The sequence below is a fragment of the Nycticebus coucang genome, chromosome 7 (genome assembly GCF_027406575.1).
Source record: "Nycticebus coucang isolate mNycCou1 chromosome 7, mNycCou1.pri, whole genome shotgun sequence".
Classification (NCBI taxonomy): Eukaryota; Metazoa; Chordata; class Mammalia; order Primates; family Lorisidae; genus Nycticebus; species Nycticebus coucang.
In genome coordinates this window covers 6,114,230-6,120,242 of record NC_069786.1, presented here as the reverse complement: position 1 = coordinate 6,120,242, position 6,013 = coordinate 6,114,230, and positions in this window count along the sequence as shown.

The following is a 6,013-nucleotide window of genomic DNA, read 5'->3' as shown; positions in this document are numbered from 1 at the left end:
AAGACTGTTTAACAAAGATAAAACCAACAATGTGAAATTCCGCTCACACCGAGCCTCCTGTGTCTGTGGCTGTGTTGCTGCACATGTGTGGGTGCTCATTATAGAGCCTGCTGCCACCATTCAGTAGTCACTGACTTCTCCAGAATGGTCAATGTCCCCCTTTTCCATCTCAGTGTCCCCCAAACCTGCATGACTGTGCAGTGAGCTCACTACACTGGGTTGAATGCAGGCTGCCCAGCTAAAAGGGAGGGAGCAGCCTTTGGAGACTGGGTTTGCTGGGCTCTGGGCCCAACCTGGCCTCTGACTGGCTGGGAGCTTTGAAATGGGGCCAAGCTGGAGGTGCCCGGGCATGTTCACACATCACAGAGCCTGGTTGCTGCCTCCAGGCCAGAGGTGGCGCTGTGTGTGTGAGTCTCCTATGTCCCTCCCACACAGGGGCCACTTTGTGGCCTCAAAGTCTCAGCTGACTTACAGGTTCCCTATTTGTTGGGACCATCCCTGCCACTGGGGAGGAAGCGGCCTGGCAGGCAGACACCCCAGGAGCTAGTGGTGGGAAACAGAAGGCAGGAAGAGAGGAGTGGAAGGTCCCCCCATCACTGCAGCCAGGACAACTAAGTTGGAGGGGTGCAGACAGTAGTCCGTGCTCAGGGGAGGCCAGCAAGGTGTGGGGCGATGCCTCAGGTGAGCACTTTCCCCCTCCCCAAGGTGCTGGCTATGTGGCTTTTAGAAGTTTTATCACCTTCTACACTCTAGTTTCTTTATTTGTGGCACAGGATTGCTGCCCATATTGACCTCAAGGATATGTTGCAAAGGCCCCAAGGTAAAGGACTTAGCACAGTGCAATCTGAGATTATGTTCTGCTGACATCAGCCCTCCACACCCAGGCTGCCCTCTGTGGCTTCAGGTCCCCTCTGCCCACGGCCCCCTTGTCATCACTGCAGAATGGGCTGCTCTGATTGCTCACATACCCCTTATCATCACTGCAGAATGGGCTGCTCTGAGATTCCACCAGACACCTGCTGCTGGTCCTGGCAGGCTGACTACTCCACAAGGTGGGAGCCACATGAAAATCTTCCTAAGGCCAGACAGGATATTCTTAGGATCAGAGAGAGGCAGGCATTTCAAACACTGGGTGTGAGAGGTGTTGCCTCGTAACACAAAAGCCACCTGGACAAGACCAGCTGGTGATACACCAGAACTGGCCTCTTCCATGGGCCCCCAGACCTGTGGGCTATCCATGGCCCGCCTCCTTTCTCTCTTAGTGTCCTCATCGGTGGACATCAGAGAAACTCTGATGCTGCCTCTCATCCTTAGCTGTGGAGTCCTGGCCTAATTACTCTACTCCTCTGAGCCCCTCCGCTGACAACACTCCTGTCTGGGAGGGCTGCAGTAGTCACCCTTGGGTGGTCATGCTCACTGCCAGCAGCCACTTTCCTGAGTGTGCCCCATCGATTGACTCTCTGCCCTCCCATATCACATTGGGGACACGGTGGAGGTAGCGCAGCAGAGAGCTGAGCTACCCTAGGACACACACCAGGAGAGCCAGGACAGCGGCGTCATGGGACCCAGGGTGTTTGACCCCAGACTTGTTCTTCTCAGTTACCAGGCCCTTTCTTGAATGAGCGTCATTCCTCCGTTCAGAGCTGACCAAAGGCCCTCCTCTGCCCAGGGTACCCCCACATCCTCTGCAGCATGGGCCATGCCCATTGCCACCCGAGACCACGCCCACAGCATTCTGGACGCTGCAGTCTTCCCCTGAGGGTCTGTTACAGCGTCTGCCAGAGCAACAGTGTTTGCGGAGGATGGCAGATGATGGTAAAGACTCTATGGGTGGTTCTGCAAAAATACATCTCCCGTTCTAGAGACTCCGTGATATTCCAAAATATCCCCTTGGCCTGCCTGCCTTTGGTGATCCCAGCTGGTCTACCAGTTCTCTTCCAGAATCGCCGGCCTCGCTCAGCACCAGTGCCTTGAGGAGGCACCCAGATGCTGCAGAGCTGAGGGCTGCAGGCTCTCTGCTGTCCAGCCCAGCAGGTTGACCCTCACTGGCCCCTGGCTGCCAGTCTTGCCCTATCTGGCCACCTGAGAATGCAGATTCCCTGGGAGAAGAAAACTGGCTAAATAACCTCTCAGTGCAAATGTGGCTGGGAGCTAAATCCTTCTTACAGCTGGTTGACTGTGACAAGCAACAGCTCCATGGAAACTGAAAGGGCATAATCCCAGGATGAAAGAGTTGCTGAGTGTAATAAAGCGCCTGTCTTCCGCTGAGGATTATTTTATGACTTTAAAAATACATAAAACAATCTCTAGTACTGTGAGGGTGCTGCCCCAGAGGGAACATCAGTTGGGTTTCACTTCCTGGTGCCCCAGGGGAGGCTGCCTTTCCTGGACAGACTGCCTTGGATGTGGGCAGAGAGCTGGCCACCCAGGGGTGACTATGGTGCTAGGTCTTCCTAGGTAGTGACCCTGCAGCCTTTAACTGCTCTGTCCCATTGCCTGGACTTGTGATGGGTCAGGGCACAGCAGAGGCTAGTGAATCTGAACATCACTTTGGAAGTCAAATCTATTGGCCTTTTGTGGCACTTCAAAAGCATGAGGAGACTGGAGTGTCCTTGCCCTCCAGGAAGCTAGAGACAAACTGAAGCTGTGGGAGGTCCGGATGCAAACATGTTCAAAGCCTAGAACAGACAGGCCCACAAGTCCTCCCCTGCAGTGAGGTAGTAGTGGCCATGCTGGGTACTGTGGTGGAGAGCCATCTGCATGCAGGCACTGGGCACGTTGTATCCCAGAAATGCCGCATTGCTCTGTAAAGCTGGCCTGACAGGTTGCAGGTGGGAAACTGATGCCCAAAGAGGTTAAGCACCTTGCCCAAGGTCATGTTCTGAGAGAATTCAGTATCAGTAAGAAGCCATCTTTCTTTGCTGACACATGCACAGTTCCTGTTGCTATGTCCCTAGAGTTGGTAACAGGACAGGAGTTACTTACTGTGGCATCATAATGAGGCTGGAGGGTCAGGGTGTAGGCAGCAGTAGTGGCAGAGGCAGCTGAGACTCCCCCAGCCAGAGCTCCACCTCACACAGTTGTTTCCATAGGCAGCAGCAGCCAGGTCAGAGAGGATGATCGAAAGAGGGCTCCTGGTCTCCTGGCAGCAATATAATGTCCCTCAGCAACTAGCCGTGTCACCTGACTGGGCTGCAGGAGTGGAAGACATCTCCACCCCCTGGGCCCTCATCATTGGGCGTCTGGGTGTGTGCATGTGTGGCAGAGGTGAAGTGCAGAGAACACTGCAACTTGTGGGTGCCAGGAACTTCGGGGCATTTTCTTCCATCCTCAGAACACTTCAGAGGATAAAACTGAGATACATGTGAGGTCAATTTCCCCAAGTCCACTTAACAAAGAAGTTTCAGAGCATAGGCAGGTCTCACTCCAAATCTTATAATATTTCTGTCCTTGTTCCATCGGTTTCCTGGATGCTTTTCCTGCCTCTGCCTTCCTCGCTGGCATGAGTACTGGACTCTTCATCGTCATCACCATCTCTACCAGCATCAGGTCTCATCATCACCACCGTCATCACCCTCAGCCTTATCTCATTATCATCATCATCACCAGCATCATCACCCTCACCCTTATCTCATCATCATCACCAGCATCATCACCCTCACCCTTATCTCATCATTATCATCACCAGCATCATCACCCTCACCCTTATCTCATTATCATCATCATCACCACCATCATCACCCTCACCCTTATCTCATTATAATCATCATCACCAGCATCATCACCCTCACCCTTATCTCATTATAATCATCATCACCAGCATCATCACCTTCACCCTTATCTCGTTATCATCATCATCACCAGCATCATCACCCTCAGCCTTATCTCGTTATCATCATCATCACCAAAATCATCACCCTCACCCTTATCTCATTATCATCATCATCACCAGCGTCATCACCCTCACCCTTATCTCGTTATCATCATCATCACCACCATCATCACCCTCACCCTTATCTCGTTATCATCATCATCACCTGCATCATCACCCTCACCCTTATCTCATTATCATCATCACCACCATCATCACCCTCACCCTTATCTCATTATTTTCATCATCACCAGCATCATCACCCTCACACTTATCTCGTTATCATCATCACCAGCATCATCACCCTCACCCTTATCTCATTATCATCATCATCACCAGCATCATCACCCTCACCCTTATCTCGTTATCATCATCATCATCACCATCATCACTCTCACCCTTATCTCGTTACCATCATCATCACCAGTGTCATCACCCTCACCCTTATCTCGTTACCATCATCATCACCAGCGTCATCACCCTCACCCTTATCTCGTTATCATCATCATCACCAGCATCATCACCCTCACCCTTATCTCATTATAATCATCATCACCAGCATCATCACCCTCACCCTTATCTCATTATCATCATCACCAGCATCATCACCCTCACCCTTATCTCGTTATCATCATCATCATCACCATCATCACTCTCACCCTTATCTCGTTACCATCATCATCACCAGCGTCATCACCCTCACCCTTATCTCGTTACCATCATCATCACCAGCGTCATCACCCTCACCCTTATCTCGTTATCATCATCATCACCACCGTCATCACCCTCACCCTTATCTCGTTACCAACATCATCACCTGCATCATCACCCTCACCCTTATCTCGTTACCATCATCATCACCACCGTCATCACCCTCACCCTTATCTCGTTATCATCATCATCACCACCGTCATCACCCTCACCCTTATCTCGTTATCATCATCATCACCACCGTTATCACTCCCCCCACCCTTATCTCGTTATCATCATCATCACCATCATCATCACCCTCACCCTTATCTTGTTATCATCATCATCACCACCATCATCACCCTCACCCTCATCTCATTATCATAATCATCACCACTGTCATCACCCTCACCCTTATCTCGTTATCATCATCATCCCACCGTCCTCCATATCCTCATCACTACTGTCACCATTGTCATACCAGTAACCATCATCATCCCGTCACCATTATCATCATTGGATCATCACCATCACATCATCAACATGTTGCCCCTATAGTAAACAAAACTCCCCATTGGTTTCTCGTTGCTCTTAAAATAAAAACCAAGATCTTGATCCTAATGCACAAGACCTATTGCAGCCTATCCCTTGCCCCTCCCTCCCTTTTCAATCCTCTCCGCTCCAACTCTCCCATCTCCCTTCTACTCCTTAAAGAATGCACAACCCTTGCTGCCTGGGACATTGCTACCCTCTGTCTATACTTCACTTCAGCTCAGCCAGATCTCAGTTCAAATGACTCTTCTTCTGCAAAATGTCTTCTGACCCTTAGAATAGACCTCAGCAACCTGATGTATACAAGCAGACCTCAGAGATATTATGGGTTTGGTTCCAGACCACCACAGTAAAATGAATATTGCAACAAAGTGTGTCAGGTGAATTTCGGGTTCCTCGCTGCCTATGAAAGTTGTGTTTACACTAATGAGTGTGCAAAAGTATTATGACGAAAAAATGCAACATACCTTAATATGAAAATTGTTGCTGTAAAAAGCCAACAAGCATCTAAGTCTTTGTGTTTTTTGCTGGTGGAGGGTCTTGCTTGCATGTGGATGGCTGCTGACCAATCAGGGTGGTGGTTGCTGAAGTTTGGAAAATTTCAGAAAATAAGACAACCATGTTGTTTGCCACATTGATTGACTCTTCCTTTCATGAAAGATTTCTCTGTTGCTTGTGATGCTGTTTGATGGTATTTTGCCCATAGTAGAACTTCTCTCAAAATTGGAGTCAATCCTCTTAAACCTTACCACTGCTTTATCAACTAAGTTTGTGTAGCATTCTAAATCCTTTATTGTCATTTCAATAATGTTCACAGCATCTTCACCAGGAGCAGATTCCAACTCAAGAAACTACTTTCTTTGCTCATCCATAAAAAGCAACTCCTCATCCAGTCAAGTT